This window comes from Schistocerca cancellata, chromosome 7, assembly GCF_023864275.1.
Source record: "Schistocerca cancellata isolate TAMUIC-IGC-003103 chromosome 7, iqSchCanc2.1, whole genome shotgun sequence".
Lineage (NCBI taxonomy): Eukaryota > Metazoa > Arthropoda > Insecta > Orthoptera > Acrididae > Schistocerca > Schistocerca cancellata.
The window spans coordinates 267,259,099-267,279,715 of NC_064632.1; positions in this window are offsets into that span (position 1 = coordinate 267,259,099).

A 20,617-nucleotide genomic window follows, 5' to 3' on the forward strand; every position below is an offset into this window, starting at 1 on the left:
TCTGCATGTATACGTGAACTATTGTTATCGGTGTTGACTCGTTGTCGATTCTGTTGAGAACAACTGTATCACTCAGCTGTTCATACTAACTCACTCTCTGTCCTTCCTTTCCATTCTTAAGGAATACAACTCCTGTTATATCATTTTCTGCTGCTGCTGATACTATCCCATAATTATCTGATCATAAATTCTTTCATTTCACATCACTGAGGCCCACTTCATCTAGATTGAGCCTTCGCACTTCCCTTTTCATATTTTCTAGATTCCCTACCACGTATAATCTTCTGATATTCTACACAACGACGTTATACATTCGTTGGTTATTCAATATTATTCTCATGGTCACCTCCCCCTTGGCGGTTCCTACCCAGAGATCCTAATGGGGGACTATTCCAGAATCTTTTGCCAATGGAGAGATCATCATGACACTTTTTCAATTATGGACCACATGTCCTGTGGATACGCGTTAAGTGCCTTTAATGTAGTGGATTCCATTGCCTTCTGCATCTGATTTTTCCGCCTGTAGAAGCATTTCCACACCCCTAGGACAAGAGAGTGCCCTGAAACTCTGTCCACTTCTCCGCCATCTTTAACAAGGCCGTTGGCAACATGAGGGCGATTTTTTATACAGGAAATCTTCGGCCTTCATTGATGATGATTTATATTGAAAATTTAAGTGGTAGCGAGGTTCTAAACCGGGACCGAAGATGTTTTGATTAGCAGTCAAAGACGCTACCCCTCTCTTTTTTGTTACTGTTCGTTGCATTTTTTTATTGTTCGTTGAATAGACGGCACGTGATACAAACTGAAGCTTATCGTTGACCCTTCACTCATTGAAGTTAGAGACTGACTGAAGTCTGACCGAACACGCTGAGCTACGGTGCCAGTGACCCCTAGACCACGGATGCACTCAGGACCGTTACAACGCTCATTTAAAACAATCCTGATTTGTATTTTCAAAAGCATTAAATAACAGCGCCGGCTGGTATTTTGTGCAGTCTATCTGAGAATTTTCATTGTGTGAATCAGAATATTCTTGTGGATAAACTGACGTTTTATGAGACTGATGGTATAGTAAACCAGAGGATAATGCCATATCTAACCAGAAGTAACTATAGAAAATAGTACTTAGTAATTCAACCAATGTAGTCCAAGGACATTGTTCGATTGGGGAAACATCACGTATGAGGTTCCACGAGGCTCAGTCTTAAGTGCGTTATTGTTCATCATACTTGTAAAAGATCTTCCGTCTAATATACAATAAGCAGAATTAGTTCCTTTAGCAAATGGCACAACTATTGTAATCAGTTCAAGGATACTAACAGGAAGAGAGAAATCTTATACATGTTTCTTAAAAGTATCTTAGACTTGGTTTCAGCGAATCATATCATTTTCAGTTTCAAAAAGACACAACACGTTCAGCTGTCCACGTCTAGGGCGCTACACCAATAATAAATGTAACGAATGGCGAAGATGTAACAAATAGGGTTTAAAATTCAAAATTCTTAGTAGCCCATATTGACGAGAATTTAAGCTTCAAAAAGCACGTTTTAGAGCTTCTAAAACAACTTAGTTCAGTTACTATTGCACTTAGATTCATTGCAAATCTTCAAGAGAAACAACACAGTACGCTGACGTATTTTACATATTTTCTATCAATAATGTCATATGGAATAACGTTCTGTGATAACTCATCTTTAAGGAAGAAATTCTTCATTCGTCAAAAATGTGCTCACCTTTCGTGATGTGTTATTTCATCTTCAGGTGCAAACCTACCTCTCTCTCAAGCACACAATGTGATATGCACACACGTTTGTGGCCTTTTGCTTCACAACGTGGCACCATATTTCAGTGGACTGACTGTACACGTCAGAAGCAGAAAGACGTACATGTCCCAACTTTCTCCACTCAATTGTTGTGCGTCTTCCAGTGTCGTTAGTGTAGCTGAATTCAGTGGCCCACTGCTTTTTACTTTCCTAATGTCAGTGCTAAATTCCTCTATACATAATGAAAAATAATCACCATGATAACGATGTTGTTAGAACGAAAAACTCTTGAAAACAGTGTACAAATTTTGCCTTTATTACTTTCAAGCCTTCCTTGGACTAATGGTCATTTTTGATTAGCATCTCGACCTTCATTTACCAGCTGACTTCTTACAGAAATGAGTAAAAACAAAGTGAAAGTGCTGACGTGTAATGACTGCACGTACGTTTAAAACAAGACGGCCGGCTCCTGAGACAAACACCCGTATCGATTTACGAGCTCGCCTGAACTCTGCTGCTAATTTGTAAATAATACGCTTACTTACAATTAATTCATAATGCTTTGTACTCCGCTACGCAATTCAGTGGCTTCCTCGTAAATCGTTTGATGTCAGTTCACTTTCTGGATGGGTGACGAGTCGATCTCTAAAGGAGTGGGCTAGGCATTAAAAAGAGGGGAAGAGTCCAAAACAAATGATAGTAGGAATCTGATTGAGACTCAGAGTTGAACGAAACTATTTGGTATCGCCTTAAAGAAGATGTGACAAGATACAGTGAAAATGCGATTAGAAAACCTTAGTGTAACAAACATATCGCTTTGATGAAGTTATGTGTTGCACACGCATTTCTGGAACGAATGACGATCGCCACTATCAAAAGTTTATTAGATAATCTACTGTTTGGATGTATGTTTTATTTACGCTTATGTACTCAGATAGATGGACCCAGCGTATCTACAAGCAGGAACAAGGATAAACATCGAACCAAGTTCGTGGTACGTGCTGGTCAGGCGGTTTCTTCCACGTCGTTGGTTTTCCTTCTGGGATACAGTGCGCGTCATTGAGGTAGAAGGGCTGTGACGGCCACGGGGATAAGAGAAAACTTGTTATATGGGTACACTCAGCTGAAATCTGTTAATTAAGACCGAACGCTTTTGGACCTAGTCCTTATCAATGTTTTTGCGATTTTCCGAATAATGTAGCAACTTTGTAGCGCACGGTTATTATAAACAACAGCCCAATATAGGAGACGAATATATGCAAACTGAAGCACGAAATGAAAATTTTTACCAAGGGCTAGTTTCAGGTAGAATACCTTATTTCGCTCGATGCTGAGATGCTATTCCAATATAGCTGGAGAGCCTCTGCGATACTGTTTGAGTTGAGGGGGAGTACCAGTGGGCTGAGGTGCGACTGGGAACTTGGCTTGAGGAGGATGGCGTGCTAGGGTAGTCCATGCAGTTGTCCAAAGCCACTGTGCCCACGTGGCGTAGTGATTAGCGGATCTGCCCAGTGAACAGGAGACATGGGTTCGAAGCCCGACTTTGGTAGAAATTTTCATTCTTTACTTTAGTCTGCATATGTGCAACACAGGTGTTTGAGACTTGGAAATCTCTCTAGAATCATATAGTTTCATTTGAGTATACTAAACGTTGTTAACTAGAAGCCTCACATTTATTTTGAGAGTTGTATGTCGGATTTGTACTGCGAACATCAAGCAGTAACTGCAGCACTTCGAGAAAAGAAGTTCAATCAGAAGAAGTTTGCGTGTATGCTGAAATAGCGAGATGAGCAAGAGTAAATAGCAAGAAGTATTAGCTCCAGACTAGACTTTACTTCGCCACCCGAAAGCACGGTAAAGAACCAGCGAAACATCGGCGAGTCAACTGAATACCCTATGAAAGTGAGGAACACTCAAAAGATCGTGTTAAGTAAGGACCGCAACTGATCAGTAAGTATGGCAGACGACGCAATACCTAACTACTAACTGCGGTAGCATCTTTAAAAAGGAAGGAAGATTGGGTTTAACGCCCCGTCGACATCGAGGTCAGTTTGTGTCAAGGATGGGGAAGGAAATCGGCCGCGCTCTTTCGAAGGAAACATCCGAGCGTTTACTTCGAGCGTTTTAAGGAAATCACGGAAAACCTAAATCTGGATGGCCACACGCGGAACTTGACCGTCGTCATCCCGAATGCGTCCTTCGAGTACCCTTCATGACGTGTCACTACAGTCAACGTACAGGGTGACAATTTTTGAACTATATGAAATAAAATCGTCACAACTTCTGAACGGTTTGCGTTACGACGTTCAAAGTGCTCGGTTGCCCGCGAGACATGATGGGAATTAGTATGCGCATGTGCTTTGGTTCACCGACGAAGCCCACTTTCATTTGAATGGGTTCTTCACCAAGCAAAATTGGCGCTTTTGAGGACCGAGAATCCGCATTTAGAGATCGAGAAGTCTCTTCACCCTCGCCGGGTGACTGTGTGGTGTGCAGTGTCCAGTCAGTGAATAATCGCTGAGTATTCCTTGATGGCAAGGTGAAGATTTTGGAAGATGATTTTAGCCCTTCTATCTAAAGCGGATCTGATTTCGACACCGAGCGAGGTGGGGCAGTAGTTAGCACACTGGACTCGCATTCGGGAGGACGACGGTTCAATCCCGCGTCCGGCAATCCTGATTTTGGTTTTCCGTGATTTCCCTAAATCGCTCCTGGCAAATGCCGGGATGGTTACTTTGAAAGGGCACGGCCAACATCCTTCCCTATCCTTCCCTAATCTGAAGGAACTGATGACCTCGCTGTCTGGTCTCCTCCCCAAAACAACCCAACCCAAACTGATTTCGACAAAATGTATTTAATGCAAGACGGATCTCGACACCATCGAAGCAGAAGGGTGTTTGATGCCCTAGCGGAGCACTTTGGGGATGACATTCTCTGTCTGGGATACCCAGAGGCCACTGGCATGGGCCTCGATTGGCCGCCATATTCTGCGGATCTGAACTCATATGACTCCTTATTGTGGGGCTATATTAAAGACAAGGTGTACAGCGAAAACCCAGAACCATTGCTGAGCTGAAAACAGCCACTCAGGAGTTCATCGAGAGCATCGATATCCCGACACTTCACAGGTAGTGCAGAATCTCGCTATTCCTCTGAGCCCGATCATCATCAATGATGGCAAACATATCGAAAACGCCATAACCTAAATCCGAATACCTGTAGTGACGTTTACATGTTGAATGAAGTGTGTGCACGTCGTAGTTGGTAACTAACTTTTTTGTAACTAGTTTTTTTTTCATATAGACCAATCACTATTATCCTGTATATGAATCGATTATACGAAAATGGAGGCTTCCGCGGTGAATTACATTGAGGAAAGGCGGATACATCAGGTGGCTAATAACGGCATCTGGAGCCCGTTCTGTGACAAGTTTGTTATCGTTCCTTATAGACGAAGTGCTCGGATCTCTGGCATCGTACGTCAGCCTTGCACTTTGACTGAATCTTGTGGCTTGAATTCGGTCAATAGCTCGAGAAACTTTCATCATTGTTTCAGACCATACTTGGGACGCGGCAGAGGTTTCTAGTTTTCTCTATCCACACTTGGGAAGCGGCAGAGATTTCTAATTTTCTCTATTTTGTAGTAGCAGGGGCAAGTCGAAATAAGATTTTCTAAGGGCGTCAAGAATAGCGGACTCGCGGCAGCAAAAAACCACCTGCGCCGGACGTGGCAGTACGCAGCATGCGCCGCACACACAGAGGAGTGAAATAACTCGCAGCCACGGAGAGCTGGCTCTGCCCCCGCCTCCGCCTCTACCTCTGCCCCTGTCCCTGGCGCTTTGCTCCCAGGTCACTTGCCGCAATGCAGGCGTCATAACAGCTCGCGCCGCTGGGCCGCCAAATCCCTTCCCAGGGCCTCTGCGTGCCGGCGAGCTGTCGATGCTTCTGTGCAAAGTGCGCAGGGCGAGAGCGGTCATTCCGCGCGGGTTCACCGCCGTTTTCCGAAGTTTACTGTTTTAAATTCCAGTGTGTTAAATAAGTTTCACGGTCGAAATAAGGACACTATCGACACGATACTGCTCTGAACGCGATGTGCTTTCCGCCTCGTACGTTATCGAGAAATCCAAGGTGTACCGTAAGATGGCAAAAAATCACACACATGGTAAATTCGGAAGGGAATTGTATATTTCTCTTCTTAGGTTGGTATCACTGAATGCAAGCCTTTATTTCGCGCGTTCGTTCTGCTGTTCACATATTACGTGTTGTCAAGCGGATTCGTACACACATTGTTGGTCCCGGAAGTTAAGACTGTGGTGCGTAGCAGTTTTCTGTTCATTGTATAACTACTATTATTAGTTACGTCAGCTATTCGGGAAGTAAGGTCCGATCGGTCACGAAATGAAAACCACAGTGAAAATGAAATGTGTCTCATTGCAAACAGTTAGCTACCACTTCGAAATACTTTTCTACACAGTCGTCGCTCTGATTCATTGTCGTAGCGTTGTACCATTTTTCTATACGCTCGTCATAGAAAGCAGCCACCTGTGCTTTCCTCCACTTCGCTGCGCTGGTCTGCGGTTCATTGTCTGTGCCAAAACGTTGTCTTTATAGCCAGCGGTTCATGTGAGCAGGGATGAACATCAGATGGAGCCAAGTCCGGGCTGTATGGTGGCTGACGAGACACTTCCCACCGGAAACGCTGCAGGGGTGTCATTAACGCCCCTGCAGTGTGCGACCAAGAACTTTCACGAAAAAGGAAATGCACGACATGTAAATTATGTGCGGTTGCATGAAATCAGGCGAAACCTCTCAACGGGCACCCATACTTGTTGTAGGCATCTTTACGTGCTCACTGTGTGCTCAGAACTAAAAAGAACGACGTGACGCCGTCGACAGGCATACTAGAGACGCTACCCAACACATCTGTGCAAAGCTTCGTTGGATTTTTACTGTAGTTTCCATTTCGCGACCTAACGGACCTTACTTTTCCAATAACCTTCGTATCTTTATGTTAATACTTTCGTCATTCTATTGCAAGAGGAAAGAGTAGTAAGAATAATTTCCTTATAAAACTTCCTGGTAGATAAAAACTGTGTGTCGGATCGAGACTCGAACTCGGTACCTTTGTCTTTCACGGGATAGTGCTCCACCATCCTTTTTTCATCTTATTTTGCTCGTTTTTATTCGTTGCAACTGCTCGGGACGGACGTTGATCTTTTAACTCAGTTTTGTTTATTCTTATTATTATTACAGAGGGCTGCTAACCCACTGGCCGAATACGCTGAGCTACCGTGCCGGCATCATCTGAGCTATCCAAGCATGACTCACGCGCCGTCTTCACAGCTTTACTTCTGGCAGTACCTCGTCTCCTACCTTCCAAACTTCACAGAAGCTCTCCTGCCAGGAAGTTTCATATCAGCGCAGACTCCGCTGCAGAGTGAAAATCTCATTTTGTAATTTCCTTATAAATTACTTATTTAAACGTTGAGAAGGAAATGTGAATGTAATGTGTTCGCGTATCACACTTGCAATAATGTATTCTTAACTATTATCAGATATATACATATGTTGGTGGAATGTCGGACAATACCGCGTACTTACAAAATGAAGCTCGATGCTCTTTCGAGATGCAAGTATGACCGTCACAATCCCGAAAAGGTGGTTGCTGCTGTAACATCCCAAATACTGTCGTACAGAAAGGCATCAACCGAATTTAACGTAACACGTTGGACATTACAGAACGAACACGTGACTGGAAGGAAACCGTTGAACAGGTAGTTTGATTTGTAACGGGAGTGTAAGATTACTGCGGCCGTATCAAGGCAGAAAATCTACAACGTATGTTCATTTTTTCTGAGATTTGAGATGATCATACTGTAGGCAAACGCCAAGTTGGCAGTGTTACCGACTCATACAGAGGAAAAAGAGAAGTTTTGTTCACTGAGTATCTACTGTAGATTTATGATTTATTGTATGACTAGGTTGTCTTTACCAGTCAAATGTTTTGTAAGTGTGTGTGTCAAAGTTTTTCCAAACATGTGTCAAATCTTTTCTGACCACCTGTAAGTTGCTTTGTAACCACTTGCAAAATATCTTCTAAACTTGCAAAAATAATATCTGAGCATGTCTATTTTTAGAAAAGGAAGGTGGCGTCTAGAATTACCCCTTACCAGCAAAATATGGAACTTTGAATGGAAATTCAATAAGTGTCCGAAACTATCACATGATATTGGGTAACACCGGACAGTTTTGCGATTCTTCAATTTCTCCATGCGTCATCGGACAGTTTTATTTGTCAGGATCTGGTTACTTAAATAATATTTTCGGTTCACCTTATTTCATCATATTATTCTTCTGTCTCATCCCAAGTATCTCGCGCTTTTTGTTTCTTCACTACTCTTTGCGAAGCTGCTTTCAAGAAAATTTAAAGTTCCCTCTGCCTTTACCCTATGCTACGGTACCGAAGAAATTCTGTGAAAAGATCGATTTAATTTTACTCCTATTTTGCAGCTGTGAACGTGGCTATACTCAATTAAATGTCCAAAATGTGTCGTATAATGTAATAAAACACGAAAAAAATTGAGTGAAGGTGTTTTTATTCAACTTCCTGTGGAAAGAACGATGTCTAAATCGTATTGTGCATAGAAACGTGGTGAAAGTCATACAGACGTAGAAATATAGCTCTGGCAAATTCATTTTCAAGTCATTCTTGCTGTTGAGACGGAATATTTCCGTGCGTGCTTATCAATTTACATATTTTTTAACTAACATTACTTATGTCCCCTATATGAATTTTAGCTCCACAGCAGAGCCGGCCGGAGTGGCCGAGCGGTTAAAGGCGCTACAGTCTGGAACCGCACGACCGCCACGGTTGCAGGTTCGAATCCTGCCACGAGCATGGATGTGTGTGATGTCCTTAGGTTAGTTAGGTTTAAGTAGTTCTAAGTTCTAGGGGAATTATGACCACAGCAGTTGAGTCCCATAGTGCTCAGAGCCATTTGAACCATTTTTTTTTCCACAGCAGAGCGCGCGCTAATTCGGAATTTCTGTACTGCTGTCTATTGAACGAAATGCAAGTCTACGGAGTATCATACAATCTGTGTGACTCGACTGAACAGTTCTCTTAGCAAGTATTCTCAACGGAGAGAAGTATTTAGACGTAAAACAGTACATAAAAATTAAGTTTCGGGTGTTCCATAAGGCTTTTTGCGGATGAAACTGTTGTGTGCGGAGCAGCCGGAACGCTACGAAATTATAACGAAATACAGGAAGACTTACAAAGGATCGACGCTTGGTGTAGGGTTGGCAATTGGTCCTCTAAACAAATACAGCCAGAAAGAACCATTATTGTATGATCAAAAAATTGCAGAGCAATCACTGAAAGCAGTTATATCCTTAAAATATATCGACGTTATTCGCTTGGAGGGATTTAAAACGGAATTACCACTTAAAACCAATCGTAGGTAAGGCAGATGCCAGACTGAGAGTCACTGGAAGAACCCTCAGGAAGTATAGTTCACCCACAAAGGACGTAGCTTTACATCAATTCTTGAATACTGTTCACCAGTCTGGGATCTGTACCTGATAGGATTGACAGAGGAAGTAGAGGAGATCCAAATAAGAGCAGCGCGTTTCGTTACAGGTTAATTCAGCAAGTGCGAAAGCGTCACGGAGATGCTTAGCCAACTCCAGTGGCAGACGCTGCATGAGAGGCGTTCTGCGTTACGATGTCCTTGACTGTCAAGGCTCCGAGAGTCAGCCAATGTGTTGCATCCTCCTAGTGCGTACATCTCGCGAAAGGGCAATGAAGGTAAAATTAGAGAGATTCGAGACTCTTACCAGCAGTTAGTTCTTCCAGCGAACGGTTTGAGACTCGAACAGGAAAGGCGGGAAGTGGCAGTGGGGTACATAAGGTGCTGCCGCCCTTCCCCCTTCACCCATCCCCCACCCGCGCATACGGCTTTTACAGTACAGATATAGACGTAGGTTAAAACTGTGCGCCAGACTGAGTCTCCAACCTACGAACCTGGCTGTTTAGGGGCAAGCTCTCTATTGACTGAACTCTCGATGCACGACTGACGAGTTGTCCCCACTGCTTAACTTTGGACTGTTCCTCCCTCTTACCTCCGAACATAAACAATGGGACTAGCACTAGAAGATAGAAAATTCGTTCTGGGAGCAATTCACGAGGCACTAGATACACCATTTTTCCGTACTGAACTGCTGGTCTCACAAGATATGCGGGAGAGCGTTTGAGAAGTTTTTAAGCTAAGAGGTAGGCGCTGGTGGAAGTGAACCTTTGAGAGTAGGTTGTGAGTCGTGTTTCGAGTCTGTGAAACGCAAAAGTCTCAGGACAAGATGCTTCGTTATTTGTGTTATCTGAATTAGGAAAATTTCATATAGTCTAATTATAACTCTCAGAGAAATTAATATCAGTATAAAATCAGAGGAGAAAGGAAAGCGGGACAGTGGAAGGTCAGCAGACACATGAAGGACTTTTAAAGACATTTGTTGTACTTATCAGTGATTCTAAAGACTTGGAACGGAGTTTGAAGGGAGTGTACATCCTTGAGGTTCGAAAGGTAAGATTTACAAGCAACTGCTGAAGATCAGCTCTATCTGACGTGTAAGAGAACATTCATACTGATAGTTTTGTGAATGTAACTAAACGTACTAGATGCTAAAATGTAAAAACATAGTACGACGAATTTAATGTGTCTGTAATCGATAATAGATCTCCTGTCTATTCAAATAAAAACTGAGTGAGCGATCTATGCGTACGAAACCGGTTTGTTTGTGAATTTAATATTCAGATCAATTGAAATTCCCGCATAAATTGTACTTCATAAATTTGATTTTCAGAGACTGCTAAATTACAGAGGTGGCATACTATTCGCTAGTTCATCAAGGCACTGTTGCTCCAGATTGTCCCACTCTTCAACGGTTATTCAGCTTAGATCCCTCAGAGTGGTTGGTGGCTCACGTCGTCCGTAAACAGCCCTTTTCAATCTATCCCAGGCATTTCGATAGGGTTAATGTCTGGAGAACATGCTTGCGATTTTGTTATCCTGAAAGAAGTCATTCATAAGAAGTACACGATGGGGGCTCGAATTGTATGTTGCCGATATGGTTGCACTATCAGTCGGAGAATGGCGTTCACGTATCGTACAGCCGTTACCTCGCCATCCATGACCACCAGCGGCGTACGTCGGCCCCACATAATGTCACCTCAGAACAGCAGGGAACCTCCACCTTGCTGCACAGGCTGGACAGTGTGTCTAAGGCGTTCAGTCTGACCGGGTTGCCTCCAAACACGTCTCCGACGATTGTCTGGTTGAAGGCATATGCGATACTCATCGGTGAAGAGAACGTGAGGGCAGTTCTGAATGGTCAGTTCGGTATGTTCTTGGGCCCATTTGTACAGCGCTGCATGGTGTCGTCGTTGCAAAAGTGGACCTCGTCTTGGACGTCGGGAGTGAAGTTAGGCACAATGCAGCCTATTGCGAACAGTTTGAGTCGTAATATGACGTCCTGTGGCTGCACGAAAAGCATTATTCAACACAGTGGCGTCGCTGTCAGGGTTCCTACGAGCCATAATCCGTAGGTATCGGTCATCCACTGCAGTAGTAGCCCTTGTGTGGCCTGAGTGAGGTATGTAATCGACAGCCTTACTGGCACAAAGTAACAATGCGGACGCGTTTGAACCGCGGTATTGACCGTCTAGGCGTGGTTGAACTACAGACAACACGAGCTGTGTACCTCCTTCCTGGTGGAATGATTGGAACTGATCGGCTGTCGGATCCTCTCCATCTAATAGGCTCTTCTCAAGCATGGTTATTTACATCTCTGGGCGGGTTTAGTAGCATCTCTGAACAGTGAAAGAGATTTTGTCTATGATACAATATCCACAGACAACGTCTCTCCTCAGGAGTTCTGGGAAAAGGGGTCATGCCAAAAATTTTTTAATGTATGTATAAGAAAGAGGAGCCGCAATATGGCTGCACCAGAGACAGGGCAATCACAATTACAGCATCACTCGCTGTTTCCGTACGTTACGAGCTTTGGTTACGAGATAGCCACTGCTCACTTGCGTACATCTGTGATCACATATAAACATTGACAGCAAAAGTGAACTAAACAGAATATGAGTTACATGTTCAGTCAAAGTGTAGAAGGATTTACATATTTTAAGACTTTAAATTTATGTTTTACATTTTACAGATTTCCCTATAATACTTAATGAAGCTAATTACTTTAGAAGTATTTCCGCTAGCGAAGTTAGTTAAACAGTTGTGACATCTGTTCAGCAGTGCTGTAGCCCATGTTTTAGAAAGTTAACATTTCACAACACTTTAGCTGGCGATACGTTAATGATAAAATTTTGTAACCAGCAAAAGACCCATTTACGTCAAATTGTGTAACAACTCGCTAGCAAAAACTATTTCAAAATTGGGGAATTTTTACAATGTCTATGTGGAGTACTTGAATGAAGTTTATATATGTGTTTTGAATTCAATTTTACAAATAACTAAAGGTTATCAGCGGAATTACAATGTCGTCTGTAGTAAGGAAGAAAAGTAGGCAGCCAAAATACTGTTTGGTACGGGTTGCACGTTTAGCACCTTACATTAGCGAGCGCATCCGGTGTGCTACTAGTAATCATTATCGAGTTTGTAAGATATACCTAAGAATGCGGAGAAAGGATAGATATCTAAATGGTAGTGTGTGAAAACTAGGAGCAGCGAGCACAGATGGATAGATGTATTTCTGCCTCATGACTGTCGTCTCAAGCAAGTTGTCTTTAGAAACGTAGGTAGATGGAGGGACCTGTTGCTAAGTATTGCATATCGTCGAACAGATTAAGATGTCGAAGATTTTACTGCTATGGCAGTCGAACATTGCGAGTGTGAAAGATTATATCTTATTGGAATAGAACAATGTACAAACGACAGTAAGGTCGCTGCCTTGCAGTGCTCGCAAACTAGTTAAAGGCCACCAGCTCCGAAGACTCAGCGGATATTTTTACTTTCATTTAATGTGCTGGATGTGTATAAGGTTTGATGTTCACAGTTTCAGTGGTAGACGTAGATGCTGATGCATAGACAAAGTGGATATACATGTTACGTATCTCTACACGCACTCCTGAGCTCTATGCCTGCAAAAAAAGGAACTAAAGCAATTCAAGTGAAAATTAGTAATGTAAAAGCAAACAGATTGTTGGCAGGTGGAGAAAGATTTATATTTTTCCTGACGTTCGGTAGGCGTGCGATACTGTTCCACACTGCTGCCCAATTAACAATTTATGAGCTTACGGAAGATGAGAAAAAATGTTTCATTCCACTGTAGAGTTTCTAGCAATAGGACACACTTTATCGTTCTCAATGGAGATAAATCTTTAGACGTGAAAGTAAATTCGGGCGTGTCCCAGTGGTGGGTTATTGAACCACTACTCGACACAAAATATGTAAATTACCTAGTAATTACTAGATGTTCTGTGAGGCTTTCCGCGGACGAAGCTGTTGTATACAGGAAGGTCGTAGCACTAGAGAACTGTAGCAAACTGCAGGAAGACCTATAGCGGATCAACGCTTGATGCAGGATATGGCAACTGAATCTCAACATAAACAAATGTAAGATATTGCGGGTGTATACACAGGAAGACCCTTTATTGCACGACATCACAATTGCAGAACAATCACTGGAAGCACGTAAACAAACACCGTCCGAACAGGCCTTCAAAGCCCAACGGTACCGACCGGCCGCCGTGTCGTCCTCAGCCCTTGGGCGTCACCGGATGCGGATACGGAGTGGCATGTGGCCTGCACACCGCTCTCCCTGCCGTTGTCAGTTTTCGTGACCGGTGCCGCTACTTTCCAGTCAGCTAGCTACTTAATTGCCCTGGCAAGGGCTGAATGCACTCCACTTGCGAACAGCACTCGGCGGACCCGGACAGTGAACAATCCAAGTGCTATCCAAGCTAGACAGGGCTCAACTATGGTGATCTTATGGGAACCAGAGTTACCACTGTGGCAAGGCCGTTGGCCTGGAAGCGGTTACTTTCAAAATATATCTGGGAGTATGGGTACGTACCGATTTGAAGTGAAAAGATCACATAAATCCAGTCTCGGGTAAGGCAAATGTCTGAGTGAGTTTCATTAAAAGATTCCTCCGAAAATCTAGTCCATCAACAAAAGAAGTAACTTAAAAAACACTCGTTCCACCAATAGACGAACACTGATCGTCAATGTGCGATCGTTAGCACATAAGATTGATACAGGGAATAGAAAAGATCCAAAAAAGAGCAGCACGTTTTGTTACAGGTTTATTTAGTAAGGGCGAGTTCCAGTGGCAGACGCCGCAAGAGGCACATTCTGCATAACGGCATGGCCTACCGCTAAAACTTCCAGAGCGTACGTTCCTGCAAGATCAATCAACATCATTATACTGATTATATTCCTCCTACCTGCAACCGTTGTTCCCGCGAACCATACATGAATGGAACAGAAGAAGGGGCAGTGAGAGTGATACACAAGTACCCTCTACCACACACCATAAGATGGTTTTTGGGGTATAGATGTAGATGTATTTTGGTTGAGACTGATATAGGAGGAAGAACAGTAATTTAGAAAAATCCAACTTAACACGGAAAAATGACGGAACACGAAGGAATTATCCGAATGTCTCGGTAGTCGGTAGATGCAATTTATATGTACAGAGAAAGAACAGATAATTCCAATTTCAGGAAAACTGGATCATTTAATCAGGAGAAAGAGCTTCACAAACAGGGCATGCAAATAACGCGTTGGTCCACCTCTGGCCCTTGTGCAAACAGTTATTCGGCTTTGCATTGACTGACAGAGTTGTAGAATCTCTTCCTGAGAGAGATTTCGTGCTAAAGTCTGCCAAATTGGCACGTTAGATCGTCAAAATAACGGGAAAGCTAGAAGATAAACAGTGGAAACTTTCCCCATGTGAGTGCGGGTATTATCATGCTGAAATGTAAGCACAGGATGGTCTATCACGAAGGATAACATAACGAGACGTAGAATATCGTCAACGCACCGCTGTGCTTTGAAGGTGTGGCGGACGACAACCAAAGAGGTCCTACTGATGAAAAGAAATGGCCCCCGAGTCCATTACTCCCAGTTGTCGCTAGATATGGCGACCGACAGTTAGGTTGGTACCTCACCGCTGACTGGGGTTTCTACAGACACGTTTTCGCTGGTCATTGGGGGTCAGATCGAAGGCAATGCTACGCCAGTCAATGAGATTCCACGCCGAAGACGCGTCTGGGGAGGCTCCGACCACCCTGAGGTCCTACAACCAGGAGTAATGGGGTCGGGTGCCATTTCCGTTCGTTAGTAGGACCCCTTTGGTTGTCATCCGCGGGACCCTTCGGCAAAGCGGTACGTCGACGATGTTCTACGTCCCGTTTTATTGCGCTATGGCAAACCATGCTGGGCTTACATTTCATCAAGATAATGCTCGCCTGCCCACGGCGAGAGTTTCTACTGTGTGTATTCGTGCTTGCTAAACCCAACGTTGTCCAACAAGGTCGCCGGGTCTCTTCCCACTTGAGAACGTTTGGAGCATTATGGGCACGGCCTTCCTACCACCTGGGGAATTTGACGATCTGACTCGCCAGTGCTACAGACTTTCGCACGATATCCCTTTGCAGGACATACAACAACTGTGTCAATCAATGCCAAGCAAAGTAACTGCTTGTATAAAGGCCACTGGTGGACCAACACGTTATTGAATTGCTCAATTTGCGAAGCTCTTTCTCATGAATAAACACCCAAATTTTTCTGAAATTTTAATCAATTATTTGTCTCTACGTGCACTACTCATCTACCGATTTCGGCTCCACACTGATGATTGCTTTGCAGTGCGTCTTTTACCCTACTTTTGTTTTTCTTAGCCGTCCGGGGTGGCCGAGCGTTTCTAGGCGCTACAGTCTGATACCGCGCGATCGCTACGGTCACAGGTTCGAATCCTGCGTCGGGAATGGATGTGTGTGATGTCCTTAGGTTAGTTAGGTTTACGTAGTTCTAAGTTCTAGGGGACTGATGACCTTAGAAGTTAAGTCCCATAGTGCTCAGAGCAATTTGAACAATTTTTTTTTTTGTTTTTCTTATTTTAATTTTTTTTATTCATCTAATTTGTACAAGTTACAAAGGTGTACATTCCTAGGATACCAGTACTGCAATAATTATAGCAAAGTTATGTAACAAGGACAGTTCTCTTTTACCACTGAATCAGTAAGGAAGAGCATACCTTTAATGGTTATTAAATTATGACTTTTTATAATTTGGAAAATGCATATGAAAATATTCTCTTTATGTATCAACCTAGTTTATATATATTTCGACACCAAACCACCAATTTAGAAATGGTATTATGTTACATTAAAGTAATATCCATCAGTTGCAGGATCGAAAATTGTTTCTTCATAACTTTAAAGTAAATATGCAGGCTCCCCGCGTATCGGGGATACTAGTAGTTAAGCACATAAGAATAGTTTGCGTTAAGTGATAGACTGCAAAAGTAGATTGCTTTTCTGGGAGTATACGTTTTGAAAGTTTTAATGTGATAATTTACTTTTCTTAACGGGCTGGAGGCCTCTTACAAAGAGTACTTTAGTGATGTAACTAATTTTACTGTTCGCATTAAAACGTTTAGCATAAATATCTGCGAAATAATCTTCTTTTGGCGGGACGGAGGTTTGTGGATACGAGGGTTGCCCAGAAAGTAATGCACCGCACTTTTATTCTACAACAATTCTTTCTCGAACATAATGGGAATAACATACACGAAAGAACGGTGTTTTATCTACACACCCTATCTTTCCACGTTGTCTCCATCCTTCATCGCAAAGGCGTGTGTGCCCTGTCGCTACCAGTCCTCGTTCTGGTGGCGGAGCCAGTGCTTCACTGCGTGAATCAACTCCTCATCGTCCACAAAATGTCTTCCACAAATGGCTCCGTTTAATGGCCCACACAAGTGGAAGTCCTCAGCTCGCTGCAACATGTCAGGTGTGACACATCGTGGATGGTGTCCCCGACCGCTGCAAATCCTGGAGCTCCGTCGAACCACTTGCTGATGACCTCACCGTCCGTGCCCAGCGACTAACTGTACTTCTGTCGACAGCAGATGTTCCATGGACTTCGTAGAAGCGTTTGTGATTATTCCCCATAGTTTCTTTCTCTACAGTGAGAAATTCAATGACTGCATGTTGCTTGTAATGTACAGCAGCTACAGACGCCATTTTGAAACTGTCCTACAGCTACGTTATCCGTCGGAATTGAGGAAAATTTGGCGCGCTCACCCAGAAGGCTTCAGATTAGCGTTCCGCATTCTTAGCATTTTTTTTCAATGAGAAAAATAGTACGGTGCATTGCTTTCTGGGCAACTCCCCTATATTCTGGCGGCGTTATTCTCTGTTTGTGTGGCGAAGGGGATGAAAAAGGGCAGTGACTGCAGCCTTGCCACCCAAGATCAGTCAGTTTTGCTACTGATTTGGCGAGCAGTTTTACAACAAACTTTTTTCGACTGCTACCTCACTGTATCCAGCTCATAAATAACTACAACGCTCTTTACAAAATCACCGTTGCGTCATCATAACAGTAAAGTACTTTCTTCAGAATCCCAGTAGATAAAAAGTTGTAAGCATTAGTTACAATAAGACATGCTCGATCCTATGCAAAACTTATTTTTCAGAGTGCCTGACAGAAAAACCGGAGCACCAGAAGGAGAAACAGAATCAAATTTCTCGGAGGGTAAGTGATGTTATTCCAGCGGTTACAAATTGCAGTCAAATCTTCGAAGACCTTGGCAGCATCAGCCCACTTATTAGTAAGATGTTGCACCTTTCTTGCGTGGATGCATGCACTCATGCTTTGAAAGGGTCTTATAAAGCCGTCGCACCCTCTCCTGAAGCAAAATGGACCACAAGTGTTGTAAGTGGACTTTTGGTATCCTGGATACTCAAAAAATGGTTCAAATGACTCTGAGCACTATGGGACTTAACATCTGAGGTCATCAGTCCCCTAGTACTTAGAACTAATTAAACCTAACTAACCTAAGGACATCACACACATCCAAGCCCGAGGCAGGATTCTAACCTGCGACGGTAGCGGTCACGCGGTTCCAGACTGAAGTGCCTAGAACCGCTCGGCCACAGCGGCCGGCTCCTGGATACTGGAACTGAGATAGAGTTGATATCGAAGCTGGCACTAAACATGTCCCAGCAGGAGCACATATGGGGATCTTGCTGGTCACCAGATTTCATCGACATTACGCAGACAGCTCGTATAGACCGGCACCACGTGTGGACTAGCTTTATCTTGTTGGAAAATGGCATCAACATGCAGTTCCATGTGAGGACTCAGGACGTCCGTGACGTACGGTTTTGCCACCAGAATTTCTCAATCACTGCCGCTACTGACCTAAGGTCACCAGCACCACACGTCATGAGACCAGCAGTAACACATCTGTGCTCCTCCAAAACAACGCTGAAAGAAGGGGACCTCTCCCCAGAACATCCCTGGTAGTTGAAAGTTCGATTCATCGCTGATCATACAGCAAGCCATTCATCAACGGACCATGATTTCTGGTCACCGCAGCACTCGAAATGCAACTGGTTGTGTTGTTAACTGCAGCCCATGCGTGGGACGTTAATTAACAAGTCCACCTGCTGCTGGTCTTTGACAAATGCTGCAGCATGACGTAATTTGTTTATGTATGGAAGGCGCACGTGTGAAGTGGTTACGATATGATTGGTGCACTGATTTGTGCACTGCTCTGTGGTGGTCAGACATGGTCAATCAGAACCTGCCCTAACGCTGCCATGGGGTCCAAAATCAGTCCACGGCAACCACCAAAGAGCTCACAGATCTAGATATTTATTGCACGATTAGCCAGCCAGCCGCATTGAGACCAGCAGAAACGCACCTTTCAAAGCATCAGCTGCTGATAATATTGTCTCACACCTGTATGCGCCATCTCAGTGCTCTTCACAGTCATCACTCAACACTTGAGGCTGCTTACTCCGCTTATACACTGAGGTGACAAGGTTAAAAGCTCCCAGTACCGTGTGGGACTTTATTTTGCCCGGTTTACTGCACCTGCTCGGCATGGCATGGACTCAAAGTCGCTGGAAGTCCCCTGCAGAAATAGTGAACCATGCTGCCTCTATAGCCTTTCATAATAGCGAAAGCGTTGCCGGTGCATGATGTTGTGCACGAACTGACTTCTCGATTATGTCCCATAACTGTTGCATGGGATTCATGTCGGGCGATCTGGATGATCAAATCATTTGCTCTAACTGTCCAGATTGTTCTTCAATCAAAACACGAAGAACTCTGGTCCAGTGACATAGCACATTGTCATCCATAACAATTCCATTGTTGTTAGGGAACATGAAATCCATGATAGGTGGAAAATGGTTTCCTGGTAGCCAAATACAACCATTTCTAGAAAATTATCAGATCAGTTAGACGAGGGGACCCAGTCCATTCCACGTAAACACAGTGTACAGCATTACGGCGCCACCAACAATTTACACGGTACCTTGTTGACAACTTGCATCCATGGCTTCGTGTGGTCTGCGCTCCACCCTATCATCGTCTATTATGATCTGAAATGGGACTAATCTGATAAGGCCAAGGTTTTCCAGTCATCTAGGGTCCACCCGACAATGTTCACGAGCCCAGGAGAGGAGCTGCAGACGATGTCGTGCTGTCAGCAAAGGCACTAGCATCGGTCGTCTGCTGCCACAGACCATTAATGCTCAATTATGCCACACAGTCCTAACGGACACGTTCCTTGTACGTCCCAAATTCTTTTCTGCTGTTATATCGCACAGTGTTGCTTGTCTGTTAGCACAGATAGTTCTACACGACAGCCGCTGATCTCGGTCGTTAAGTGAAGGCCGTGTCCATGGTGAGAGGCTGAAATTTGGTGTTCTCGGTGCGCTATTGCCAATGTGTATCGCGGAATAATAAATTACCTAACGATTTCCGAAATGGAATGTCCCATGCGTCTGGCGCCAATTACCATTCCGCTTTCAAAATCAGTTAATTCCGGACCTGCAGCCTTAATCAAGTCAGAAACTGCTTCACATGAATCACCAAAGTACTAATAACAGCTGTGCCAATGCACTAATCTTTTATACCTTGGGTACGCGATACTACTTCCATCTATATGTGTGCGTATAACTGTCCCACGACTTTTGTCCCCTCAGTGTGTACCGTAAGAGGTCCCGAAACACAACACTAATGCACTCTGGTGGCCGACCTACCTGTCCCAGAGAATTTCAGATTTCGAAAGTATGTGCGTGTGAAAAAGTTACATTGAAAACCAGCCATTTCCTTTTGATGTATCATCTTTGTTTTCTTTCTTTGTTATGAAGTGTAGTTCATGAAATGGTGAGACTGTCAAGTTACCTCTTGAAACGGTACAGTAGTTTCCGCTCCATAAGCAGCAGGTTTCGCTGCTCGCTCGCAACGGGAAAGACAAACACGGGCGGCTCCTCCACCAAATTTATTGCCCTACGCGGCCGGCCGCGGGTGCTACAGAACCCATGTGGACGGGTGGAAAGAAATGTGTCAGGCTTCATAATACGTTTTTATGTGCGTCCTGTATTATGGATTTCTTGTACGTGAATGTGAATCTGCACTTGAACTTTCGTAATTTTCCTCACAGCTTTACATAAATGGGGCGAAATCTTAGTTGGGAAGTAGTGCCAACCTCACTCCTGGATAGGGGATCAGAGAAACAGCACAGACAGGGCAAAGTCAAAGACGTTCCAGTATCACAAGATTTGGGGTGGAGAGGTTGGTCAGGGCCAA